The following is a 13,679-nucleotide window of genomic DNA, read 5'->3' as shown; positions in this document are numbered from 1 at the left end:
CATTACTGGGGCTGCATACCCAGTCTCGGGGTGGGGAGTAGTTAACTCCCCCCTGACCTTACCTTTGGGCTCCTCCCTTATGCCGTAGCATTTGTGTTGTACCTCGTCAATCTCAAGTTGTGATAGCAGTTGCCGTTTGCGGATGTTGGAGCACTGAGCTACTAGTTGTTTGGCAGTCATTGTAGACTGTGGGTGTCGAAGTAACCATTCCACCCTCAGTCTTTGCATGTAACCCCTCTGACTAGGGTTACTTGAGTAGTAGCATTCCAACAGATCCATGTTTTCGTCTCTCGCCCATTTCCGTCTTGTTCCAGTAGCCCATTTTTCATCAAGGTGCTCTGGTTCCCCAGCACCTGACGCAGACCTTGTTTGGCCGGGCGACGTCTGAGCCGGCATGTCATGCTTATCAGTGTCTCTCATTGTATGAGGTAGGCTATATAGCTCCAAGGGTCTTGCCTAGGGACCCACACTGCATAGCTCAATTGCACTGTTGTAACTTGCCCCAACCTGGATTCGAACCCCGGTCTCCCAGGTGGTAGACTGGTGTCTTACCCACTGAGCTATACAGTCAGCTATATATATATATATATATATATATATATATATATATGTGTATATATATATATATATATATATATATATATATATATATATATGTGTATATATATATATATATATATATATATATATATGTGTATATATATATATATATATATATATATGTGTATATATATATATATATATATATATACACACACACACACACACACACACACACACACACACACACACACACACACACACTGCCACCCCTGAAAATATCCCTGCCCTCCTCTTGCCACCCCATAAATATTTTTCTAAATCCGCCCCTGTCATGTGCAACAGTGTTCCTGACTATCTTGTCATACCTTGTAAGTCCAGCATACCTTGTGGTGCTGCGAATGCTCGCTTTGATGTTACGTTTCTTTTAAATCCGTCATACCTGTAGAAGTTTCATTTTGTGTGTTTTATTTCTCAGAAGTCTACGGTAAATTAAAAAAATAAATAAAATAAGAAAAATCTAGTTATTTCCACGCAGTGTCCAGAAAGCGGTGTTGTTCCGCTTGTTGCCTAACAGCTTTGGTTAGCATCCAGCGTTAGTCATGTGCCTTTTTTTTAGGACATATTCCATGCAGTTTTCTAAAGAAGTATTAAAATATTAAAAAGGTAGATTAGCTGTAGGAACAAAATATCCCGCGGGAGACCAAGTTTGTAGTCAAACAGTATTTGTAGTAATAGTGACGCTAAACAGGACTAATGTCGTTTACAGTATGGTAACGATATTGGGAACAGCAAAAGTCGTTTATATTAATATATTTGATTAACATAGCAGATTAATTAAATAAAATTTACTGTAAACTTCTGAGAAATACAAAACACAAAATGGAACTTCTACAGGTATGACAGATTTATAAGAAGTCTGCTGAGTAAACAGTATGTGACGTAACATTGATGTGCGCATGTGTGTTACCATAAGGTATGCTGGATTTACGGGTATGACAGACAGTCAGAACCACCTGAAATGTAACTACTGGAAAATCTCTAATTAAGAATGTTTCAAGTAACCACAACTATAAATGCAGCCAGATGAAGGTTTAGCTTCATCTTATTTTAATATAAAAAATATGATTTTAATTTCAGTTAAAACTACTTAAGAATGGGTTAAAACTGAATAAATCAATTAGCCAAATTTATTTGTATAGCACATTGCAGCAGTTCAAGGAGCTTTACATCATAAAAAACACTAAAATAAAGTCATAAAAAAACGTACACTAGACAACTGAGAAGCCAGTGACCAACATTGATCATCTTGTATTGATCAATATGATCAATAGACGTCAAATATGTTGGTCAATATTCCTTTTATTATGGTTCAAAGGCAACTCTGAACAGGTGTGTCAAATGTAGAAACACATTAATCAGGATTAAGTCTCATATAAATGTTAACAAATTAGGTCAGTAGCTCCAATGTCCTCACAGAAATGAGTTTTCATTAAAACACACAGATGATGTTAAACATTTCATCATCAGACTTGTTGAACTAGAGATGCTGCCCTTCTGTCTTCATGGCTCCACTGATGTCTCACTCATTATATTGAACATTACAATAATCCACCCAGAACCAGAACTTCAGGCTGCAGTTAGGGTTGCCACCTTTCAGAAATAAAAATAAGGAATGCTCCCCACGGCGCGTCGTCCTTCTTTCATTGGGTGGGACGTCCACTGCAGTGATAGACATTATTTTATGGCGGTGTTTTTTGTTTTTAAAAGGTGATCCATAGAGCAATAGTTCATGCATAGAGGTTGGTTAGAGTACCCCATAATTGTACTCTAATCACAGTAGCAGACCTTAAACACGTTTAATTAAGCAAGTGTAAAAAGTATTTGGTAAGCTACTCAAGTACTGAGGAACTGATCATAACACCTGATTTAATATTCAAAATGTATCCTCAGACAGCTAAAAGTATAAAAGTTATGTGAACATTCTGGTATTTTAGTCAGTGTTTTTTGAAACAACAAAAAAACAGAGCAATATTTCATCATTTGATATATTAAATGATCCAAAGAGCCACATCTGTCTCCAGAGATCCAGGTTGAAGATCCCTAGCAGATGGAAATATCCTATCTCTATACAGCAGCTAAAAGTACAGCACTAGAATATTTAATTTATTGTTAAAGTAAAATTGTGGAGGTTAAAAAAATCCATCACTGAGTATTAACATAAGACATTTATTTAGTATAATTTCTTAGGTACCCCGTTGGCCCCCATCTAGAACCGCCCCTGTGCTGGAGGTCTGTGTCTGGTGCATAATACATTAATGCATTAATGCACTCCTGATCCATTCTGTCTGGTAATCACACTGCGCCACAATGGACACATTTTTTTAAATTGTCTTTATTCATCCTCACAAACATTATTTCCAGTCACATATGTATCTTTATGAGAGGTTTTGCTTCTAAGGACGGTGGAGTATCGGGTCAAGGACGTTTTAAAAAGACCCGGGTTGATACCGCGGCTGCGTAGTGTCCGTTTCTAGGCAACCGTGACAACAGCGTCGGTCCGTAGCGTTCTGGGGTCCTATAGCTCCCACCACCAGTATTTTATTTTGGTCATTATTGTTGCACTTAATGTTGATATGTGTGTGATAGGCGTGTCTATCTGACATTTATAGAAATACGGAACGAATCGCGTCCCGTATCGGTTCAATACGGGATGCAACATTTAACAGCCAAATACGGGACGATTCCGTATTTTACGGGACATGTGGCAACCCCTAGTATGGAGGGGTGCTCTAGTTTACCATGGAAGCTGGGTTGATGGGAAGCCTGTTAGAGTCTGCAAAAGATTTGAAACTGAGGCAGAGGTTCACCTTCCAACAAGACAATGACCTTCAACGAACAGCCAGAGCTACAATCAAATAGTTTAGATAGAAGCCTTCATGTTTACAGACACTCTCCATCCAGTCTGACTGAGCTTGAGCAATTTTGCAAAAAAGAATGGTCACAATATTTGCTGCCTAAATGTATAAATTTGCAAAACTTATGACTTTTTATTCCACTTCCCAATGATGGGCTACTTTGGGTTAGTCTATCACACTGTGTTTTGTAGTTGCAAGTATCAACTAAAAAACTTTTTTTTTTTTTTTTTTTTACATTTTTTCAGTGCGTTTTTTTATTGCCAAACAGCTCTTTGAAACTTAAATAGGACCTGGTGAAAACAAAGAAGGGCATTAACAACTGCCTGCTGTGGCACCTTCATCATCAATCTAAACGGGAAGATCCAAAAGCAAACATCTTCCCCTTGTCTGGTCTCAAGGCTTCATTTTCAGTTTGCTCGTGTCAGAGCTGTTGAGAAATTAAGCCATCAGCAAGTCATGTATGCATGAGATTAACATCTTTATCATGGCGCTGTTGTCAGCCTGATGTTGATTGATAATGTACAGCCGCCTGGGGTGCAGACCAATCATCTATTTTCAGGCTTTTTTTGACACAAATCCTGGCGGTGCTCTGATTTCGCTTTCCCCTCTGACTGACCTTCCCGCTGTACCAAAACGCAAACTGACGAGCTGTCACGGCAACCCCGAGGAAGTCATCGCATTTCGGATGCGACGCGTGGTGATCAATATGTATTTTGCAGGTGACGCTCAATCATTAGGGGTCAGATTTTTATCTTTACGTCAGTGTAAAATGCGCGGCATGCATACCTACAGCGGGAAACCAGCCGGATGCACACATGTACACTCCTGATGAAGCAGGATAAAGCCCTGTGGCGGCCTCGTTCCACACCGTTCTTGTGGATCTTTGAGGTTTATCCCCACAACTGTGTCACCCAATTGTTTATTAAATGAAGAAAAATCTTCACTAATCCGGAGCACGCTCTCTCTCTCTCTCTTTCCAAATGTGAGGTGTGTGCGTGTGTTTGTGTGTGTGCAGAAACGGGAGTTAAAGATGCGGATATGGAATTAAAGTGAACTTAAATCCTTCAAAGGTAAAATTGATATAAAAAAATCCGGAGATGCTAATAGAGAGGATGATGATGTGATACTATGCAGCCTCGTTCAGCTCTGGCCTAATTATTCTTAGCTGCGGGATGCAATTTAGTCTAGCCACGCTTTACATGTGCTAATAGGATTCCTTTCTTCAGAATAAACACTTTTTTTTTCTTACTTTTGCTGCAGGAGATTTTGGACTGCAGAAGCATTTTGGTCAACAGGGACAAAACTTGAAAGAATAATCACAAGTCATGCGTGTTAGGCCTGTCAGTTCACAAACCCAATGTGGATTTGCTGCAGCACCCCGTGTTACCTGCAGGGGGAGGCAGATTACCATGACTAGCGCTTCATCTGGCTATGGAATAGAAAAAAAAAACATCAGCTGAAGAGTAAATGTCAGGAATTAAGAGTCACAAACGAATGGATGACATTTATGGGAGTTCTATAAAATAATAATAATAATAATAATAATAATAATAATAATAATAATAATAATAATAATAATTTCAAACACATTCTGTGAGAAAATTGTGTCTAGTTTCCAACAGAAATCCACACAATTCACATCCACGCTAAATGCTGCTGCACTGTTATGATCAAATGAATAATAATAAAAAAAGTCAGCCTGAAAGCACTCAGGGAGTCATGCAGGCCTCAGTGAAGATAAACTGATCCTCTTTAACCAGCCGCACTCTATCTCCCACAGTAATCTCTGCTTCCACCCATGTCTTTCCCTCATGTGAGTCGCTCTGTGAAGCTAAAGCTTTGGCTGAGGTTCAGACCGACTCTCTATTTACACCCGCACCGGTCCGTTCTCCCATTGACACAAACAGCTGTCTCTCTGGAAATGAACTGACAACACTAATTAACAACGGCAATAAGAGACGCTGATTACGCATCGGTTTTCATATATCTATAATGCTTTCCAGGAATAATCAACTTGCATGTGTAATTTTGATTTGGATGTTTTAGCAGCTTCCGTATTTGACTGCGGGTGAAGATATACAAAAAGCTAGAAATATGTGCTTTTTTTATAGCCATAGAATAATCACAAACTTGAAATTTGAGAAGGATCCACGCTATACTTTTAAGTAGAATTGGAGAGAAAAAAAATCCTTGACCAAACAGCAAGTCAATCTGGATCCAGGTTAAAGTGTTTGAATTTTTTTTATTTTATTTTATTTTTTATGTATGTCAAAATGACGGACAATGAAAAAGTCTTGTCCAAATGTAACTCACGTTAGAAAATCTCTCATAAAGGAATTAAAAGTGTTAAAAAAAAAACCATTCATTTCATAAGTGTGTGATAAAAACTAACGTTTAGAATTCATGAATCTATTTGTTAAAATCTGAAATTAATGGATTAAAAACATGTTGAAACCATATAAAAATTATGAGTATGTTTCTTACAGAGTTTAACATCCAATAGAATAAGTGGTTTTTGGTAACTTCAGCCAATCACATTGGTTGTCCCGCCCTCAATTTGCATTTTGCCTGCTAGCTGCTTTGCTATCAAGAGGGCAGCTTGCTAACTCATGGTAAGGTTTTGTGTCAGTTCTTGACGTTCTTGTATGCTTTAATAGTATATGATATTAGGGCTGAAACGATTCCTCGAATGATTCGAGTACCTCGATTACTAAAATTCCTTGAGGAAAATGTACCTGCCTCGAAGCTTCGTTAATTTATGTTTTATTAGTTAGCGCACCGTGTTCCGGCCGGGACTTCATTTGCGTTGCGCGGAGCTCTCACTTCCGCCTCTGAGTTGTTGACAAAAGCTAAGTCTCAGCGGCATAAAGTCCAATCTTCAAGATTGGCCCGTGGGGATTTTATTGATTGATGATAATGCCCGACTTTTTATCGTTTTTGGGGAACCAATAAGCATCCTTAAAATGACTGGGGGAATGCCTGGAGTATGGCAGCATTTCTCCTCCGGGGCTGCTGGTTGAAAGCGAACGGCGGGAAGAGCGCTGAGGTGAGCGGATAGCCTGAACAGGGCGGGCGGCTGAGTAGCTGATGCTTACCGTGTAAATGTAGCTTTACCGACGAACCGCACAATACATTTCATATCCCGGTCTGAAGAAACGGGTGGCGGAGCGCATCGTACATGGCTGGTAGATGAGTTTCTGAGTGTGACCAGTGAAGGTGTCGTAAATATCCCGTATTGCTTCCCCCGTGTTCGTCCCCCGGTCTAACGGTTCGTCAGTCCGCTGGTCTATTTCCTCCCCTCCACCCCATCTTACGTTCGTTCATTCGCCCTCTCCTCCCACTCCAGGCGGCATTTCCCGTATTTTCAAACCCAAAGCGTGACAGGTTAGGTGGCAAGGTGAGTTTAATTAATCTATTAAACTCACTGAAGATGAATACATAAACTAAAAGCTGGATTGTAGACATTTTTTATAAGCATATTTGTGAGCCTGCCTCTTTGTTATTAAATTCAATATAATTTCAGATTTTTCTATAACTTTTCTTCTGGTTAACTTAGAAAGTGAGCTATTATTGTTACAGGTTAGTTTTCTAAACTACAAAAAAGCAACTGTTAGGGATGCTCAAATATGAAAAATTGGACTGATATTGATATCTGATAGTAACACCGGTATTATGACAGATTTAGCAATATTTCATTTTAGAATTTTTTTTATCCGATTACTCGATTAATCGTAAGAATAATCGATAGATTACTCGATTACTAAAATATTCGTTTACAACAGCCCTATATGATATTAATTGGTGTTTTATGCTAAAAGCTTGGGGTAAACCTTGTGGGGAATATTGATGGAAAAGACAGCCGAGCAGAGGACTGACGATAGTTTCCTTGCCTAGACTGAGTGAGTTGCACTAGTAAGTTTACATCGAACTCGTGGGTCCGTTAGCCGCCATGCTAGTTTATACTATTGTAAACCCCATTGACTTATGCTACAACTGTTAGCATGTTAACTCCGTTAGTTACAAGGCCAAATAAAATAGGGAAAATTTATAATTACACAAGCTAGAATGGCTACATGGATAACAAACTACTTTTGCACTGTTCATATACATTTTTAAAAATTTTATTCTATCAGGATTAAAAAAAACAAACAGTGAGATCAAAAAGCTCTTTTTGGTCAAGAAATCCTGACCAGGAGGCAGCAAGAAATACAACATACACAAAAATTAAATGCCAAGCTATTAAAAAACAGGTAAATGTCATTGACTCGGGACTCAAGAACTTTTAGTTTGGATGGAGAAACACTGAGACAAATTAACTCAGTTTCTTGTTGCAAGTTCCAATATTTTTTTTTCTCTTATGTATCACGTTCTATTACCTTTAACTGTGTTTTCATGTGTTAACTGGATTAAACTAATTAATTTGGTTTCATTATTGATAAAACTGAATTTGAATGAATGAGTTGTACAACAGAACTGAAAGTGAAATGTGAGCAAAATCCCATTTCAGTTTTATTTCATGACAAGAAAATGACCTTTTCCTTAGGTCAGGTTTTTGTTTGGAATTACCAAGATGTGGAGGACCACAAGCCTGAAAAGCTTGGTGAGCCATTGCCCATTTGAGCCAAACCTACTCCGATTGCCAACAGGCTGTCAATTTTGCAGAAATTGAGTTTTAAAAAAAGAAAATGCATAAAACTTAAATTTCCTGTGTTTGCCTGATTGGCTTGGTAAGACAAGACATGCTTTTTATGTGAATGAAAGATTGCAGGTTTTTTTCTTTTGAAAATGTGCATGCAAACCAGCCTGTTATGAAAAGATCACCCAAAAGCTTTGTTGTATTTAGTTTGAAAACAGCACTGTTGTGCATCATGAATTGTGCATAAACTCTGTTATCTGCAGTCATGTTTTCTCAGCAGAACAAACAGCTGTTCTGTTCATGGTGGAAATAATTTTACTGTTCATTGTTTGTTACAGCTGTGACTTTTATTTTTTTGTTTTTTTAAGATTTTACAGAAATCTTTAATTAATGATTCACAAATGTCTAAGTGCCTGTACATTCCTCTCAGGATGGATTAAATCTCTGGTTGCCACCATTTTTGTAGCACACAAAATAGTTGGGGCTGTCTTGAATTAGCGTTTTTTTTTTTGTTTTTTTTTGTCCCTGATACCGATCGAAGTCATGCAGGGACGGGCATTTTCTGGTGCTGTTTCCCCATCTGATGCCTTAACTGACATTAATACAAAGTAACACTAACACCATCATAAACAGAATTAAAGATTTAATATTTTTTTAAACAATAAATTGTCTTGTTTTAGCTTATGTTATAGAAAATACTGCTAAGCAACTGGGACATTCAGATAAAACGGTAAACAACATAGAAAATTGTGTTGTCTAAGTCTAAAATGTATTACAGCTTTTAGAGTAAAATAATTGTTTTTCATGATACTATACTCCAAATGTACATTTTATCTAACAACTGAGGGAAAAAAAGAGATGTGACTAAAAAAGGTTCTAGAAAGATCCTGGAGGAAGACACACACAGATTCAGTACCTTACTTCTCAGAGACTCTGCACTGCATGTTCTTACCTTCTGCACATATTGTTTTGTATTCAGCGTGGTTGATGTTTTACACCAGCTTTATGTTGTCATTCCTTTATTTCGGAGTCTATTTTGTGTTGAGGTCGAGGACAAACAAATTCTCTGCAGAGCTCATGGATGGGAGCTTTGCATGCCATGTATACGTACCAAGCCGCTGCAGAGGACCCATAATTTGTCTTAGTCCTATTGTAGACTACAATTGATTGCTGACCTCCTTCTCTTCAGATTTCTTCTCAACAAGCTAATTCTTCCCAAGCCAAATCCCACACGCTCATGTTATGGAGTGCTGCCAAAACTGGTTCGCTCTTGTTCATGCTACAAGCATCTAAAAAACTTCACACAAACAACCGTAACATTTTCAGGTCCATATTTTTTATATGTTCAGTGACACTAGTGAAATATAAATATATGTCCATTTGTTATTGTTAATTATTCAATCAATAAACTAAATCAGTTAAAAATGATCCCTGCAAATGGTGTTACCTCCTTATGCAACTTTTTATTTTGGCTAATTGTACTCACAACCCATAAATGTTATATTTAAATGCACCCCGAACGACGCCGCTAGTCACCCCATCTCAAGCTGTGAGTCTGGATACCGAGAACAGGAAACTCATTCCAGTCACTTGTATTTACAATCGCAATCATGAAACATATCTTATGACCATAGTTGAGAGACAGTGTGGAAGAAATGGTGAAAGGAGAACTTCAGTTTCTGGCACAGCTTCTTCTTCATCTCAACAGACCAGAGCATTAAAGCAGACAAGGCCCAAACCATAACTCACAAAACAACACAACACTTCAACTCTTGAACTTGAAGGAAAGACAGATCTCCACAACCAGAAGGGAGCAGTCCACCTTCTTCAGTTGAGTCATGGCTTCGGAGAATAAAATGCCGACTCTCAAGCTTGTCTCTACACACTTGGCTGCAAACCTTTCCCCAGAATCCTGAAGGATTGTTCACGGAACCACATCCTCCACAAAAAACACAAAGATGGAATCCAGACTCCAAAATAAGATACATTTCTCTCCATGACAAGGCCTTCCAATCATGTCGACGAACACAACAAACAGGATCTAAACTAAATAAAGACCTAACAGAGTCCAAATTGCACTGGAAATGAGCTAAACTTTGGTATATGAGGACTGAATAGTTCTCACAAATGTAAGCCACATCCACAAAACATATATGGAATGAATAACCAAACACCAATAGCCCCATAAGCAACGCTACAAGCCTGAAGACCTGGTCAGCTGTTCCCACACTCCCTAAATTCAAAGTTCAGCAATCAGTCAAAGGCTCCTTTCCAACAACCATTGTTGTTGCAATACAACAAAAGACTGTGACTCTTCAATTTGAGGCAAAGAAACTCGGCTCGGCTGTAACAGGACATAATTTTGAAATATCAACACATCCGTTGAAAAATAAACATTTCATAAATTAACCCGTCTTCAAAATTATTCACTTTGCATTTAAAAGCCCTAAAGCAACCATAGACGTTTTAGTTAGTCACATTCAAGTGAAGCAAATACTTCACCCTGTATTGGTTATACTTCGATACATTTCTTTTCAAATCTAAGTGAGCGATGAACAAAAGTAGACAACAATACATTACTTTTCAGCAAATCCTGTAAATATTCTCCAGATTCATGTTTCTCAGTATAATCAACATCTTATCACTGTGCAGCTTACGGATTTATACGATCTGTTATCCCCCATCCCGATTCTGCATGACTAATTGGAAAGGAGATCATTTCTGGATGAAAGTGTTCGTTTGTGCTCCACTTTGCATGTTTTATGTAGACTGAGCTGGGATTTGTGTCAGAGTGGCGCTAACAAAGTCTTAAAATGACCCCATAAACGCCTCCGAAAGAAAGAAAGAACAACACAATCATGAAATATTTAAGCATAAAAATCCTTTGGCTCATTAAATACTCTCATTAGTCAAACTGGTCTGGATTTCAGGATGACCTTCAGTAGACTTCAAAAAGGAATTTAAGTTGGAAAGTCCTTTTTCCAGATGTTAAACGAGGGTAAACATAAACAAGCCAGAAAGAAAATGGGTTATTTGTTGAGTTTCAGACAGGGCAGACAGAAATGTAGGGCAACAAAATTGCCTTGTTGGTGTAGAACTGCACATTGGACTGACCCGGCAGCCTTTAAACAGATGGTGCTTGAATAATAAATATTTGGGGAAGGCGCCTTTAAATTGGATTACATTAGTGTAATCTCTCCAGCTATTTTAAATCATTTGTGGAGCGTTATCTCATTACAGTTTTTAATCCCTCTAAACTTTTGATTGCTCTCTTGATTATTTGCAAACTCTCAAACACCTTCTGGCTCTCACTGTAAAAAAATCACACATTTCACGTTGAGCTTTATTACAGTTGTACATTTATATTAAATACCAAATGTGAAATTATTTAAGATAACTACCGAGTAAAAGAAATGCCAAGGGCTCATTTATTTTTTTTTTTAACTAAAGCAGTTCCAGAGCTAGAACAGAGTGATACTGGAGTGGGTTCTTATCCTATTCTGTAAGAAAAAAAAAAAAAAGAAAGAAAAAGACAGGTCATTTGATTTCAGCAGCTAAACAGCATCTTTAGATACATTTAAATAAGTACTAAAATAATGTAAAAACAAATAGGTATAATAGTAACAGGGGCATAACAGAAAACCCTGTGGTAGGTATTGTAACATTCCCACAGAACGACATAAAAACTACCAAAGAACGGCATTTCTACATGTGAAAGTGAAGGGAATGGAGTTATATCATCATTTTTATAAAAGATGTGGCTCATATGGACACACCGAAACATGAAACTGGAGTTCAGAAATGTTTCCACTTTGGAATCCAGTTTCAAAAACGGTTGTTTCTGGTTTCCCAAAAGGTCCGATCAGGACGACCTTTGTGGATACACCTAGTTTTGTCTCTGTGTGGACGGGGCCTTAATGTTAACATCAACGCTTCATTTTTGGTGTCACGTCAGTGTATTTGCCCCTCAAGAATTTGTCTCTCCATTTAGAGCTGAGTAAGTTTTTAAACTGATTACTGGGAACAGTTCACCCACTGACACAGGAAGTGAATAACACTCCATAGAAGTTAGGATACATTTGGCAGAAGGTAAATCATTTGTCCTCAAAGTAAATATGGTACAAACAGAAAAAATGAGTTTTATGAGCTGAGCGAATTTGAAAAGAGGAAAACTGTGATGGTTACAATACCAGATCACAGTATTATCAAAACTACAGTTCTAGTGTGGTTTTCCTGGTCCTTACATGTCAGTAGACATAAAAAGTGAACATATTAATGGCCGATCAAGGTTTATTGACAGACTTGGTAAGTAAAGGCTTTCCTATGGAGTATCATGCAACAAAGTAGTGACATGTAAACGATGGTTCTGAAAGGTGTCAGAATACACAATGTGTTGCAATTTGTTGTGTTTGTGTTTTTTGCAGACCGTGTGTATTTCATCCTTTAACTGGGTTGATTAACACAACAGTTAGGTTAGGCTGTGGTGTTGACTTGTCCTCCACAGATCTCAGCTCAATCAAGCATCTGAACATACAAGTTTCATACCTTTTTGCACCTTTTCATACCACACCATACCCTCAGGAATCAAACAGTCCATACGTTGACGGATCAGGGCCTGGACAAGCAGGCAACACAGCACACACTATTAGGTTAGCCCTGATCGTAATGTTATGATTTGATCAGTGTGCCCAATCATTGAATATTTGTATAACTGCTGTCATAATCATTTTACATAACTGTCTTTATTCTGTGCTAAAACTATCTAGGTGAACATGTAAATCATACTTAGGGATGTTCCACCGTTTGATTGCGGTAACGCCACTTTGATTATATTACCTCACTCTCATGGCTGTTCAGTGGCCTCCAAATGGAAATGTACAGCGGCCACTTGTCTACCTTTGATTCTTTCAATTATGATACTCAACAGTCTGGAGCCTAATGCCTCGCATCAATTTAACATCCTCCAAATCATCCCAAAGAATTGCTTTGATGCTGAAACTTGACTGGCTAAAACCTTTTCTCCACATTTACAGTATGTCTGAGTATCATAGGCTTTGGAATTGGTTGCATGGTAACAAATGGGGTAACAGGCTGTAGTTTTTTCCAAGAAAATGTTAAAACATGCCTGAAGAGTCCACAGAGTGACCTTTTCAGATTTCTGAGCAGACTAATAAAGCTTCAGAACCATACTTACTTAAAAACAGAGCCATTTTGTTGTTTCTAGTTGAAAGCTGAGCTCAGCTAATCGCACATTTTTACCACCAACACACACAAACACACTGTAAACCCTTACCTTTCTGTAACCCTCTAGAAAAGCACTTGGTAAATTGACACTCCAGTCATTTTTTTTCCTGATTTGCCCATGAGTTACAGCCTTATTTTGCAAAGCAAGAAAGATTCATTTGATTTTAATTACTATGACAGGCTGGCACTTGTCACACTTGTTTTGTAAAGGGCAGGAAATGTGTGAATTAAATAAAATATTGTTCTTCTTAAGACAAGCACTTTGAAAAGCAAGGAAACCCTGGCTTCCCACTGATACTTCAGTTTCTGATAAAACTAGCTGTTTTCAGAGCAATAAGTCT

This window comes from Poecilia mexicana, unplaced genomic scaffold (assembly GCF_051168715.1).
Source record: "Poecilia mexicana isolate PSO_F unplaced genomic scaffold, ASM5116871v1 scaffold_13, whole genome shotgun sequence".
Classification (NCBI taxonomy): domain Eukaryota; kingdom Metazoa; phylum Chordata; class Actinopteri; order Cyprinodontiformes; family Poeciliidae; genus Poecilia; species Poecilia mexicana.
Note: the sequence above shows the minus strand (reverse complement) of the source record.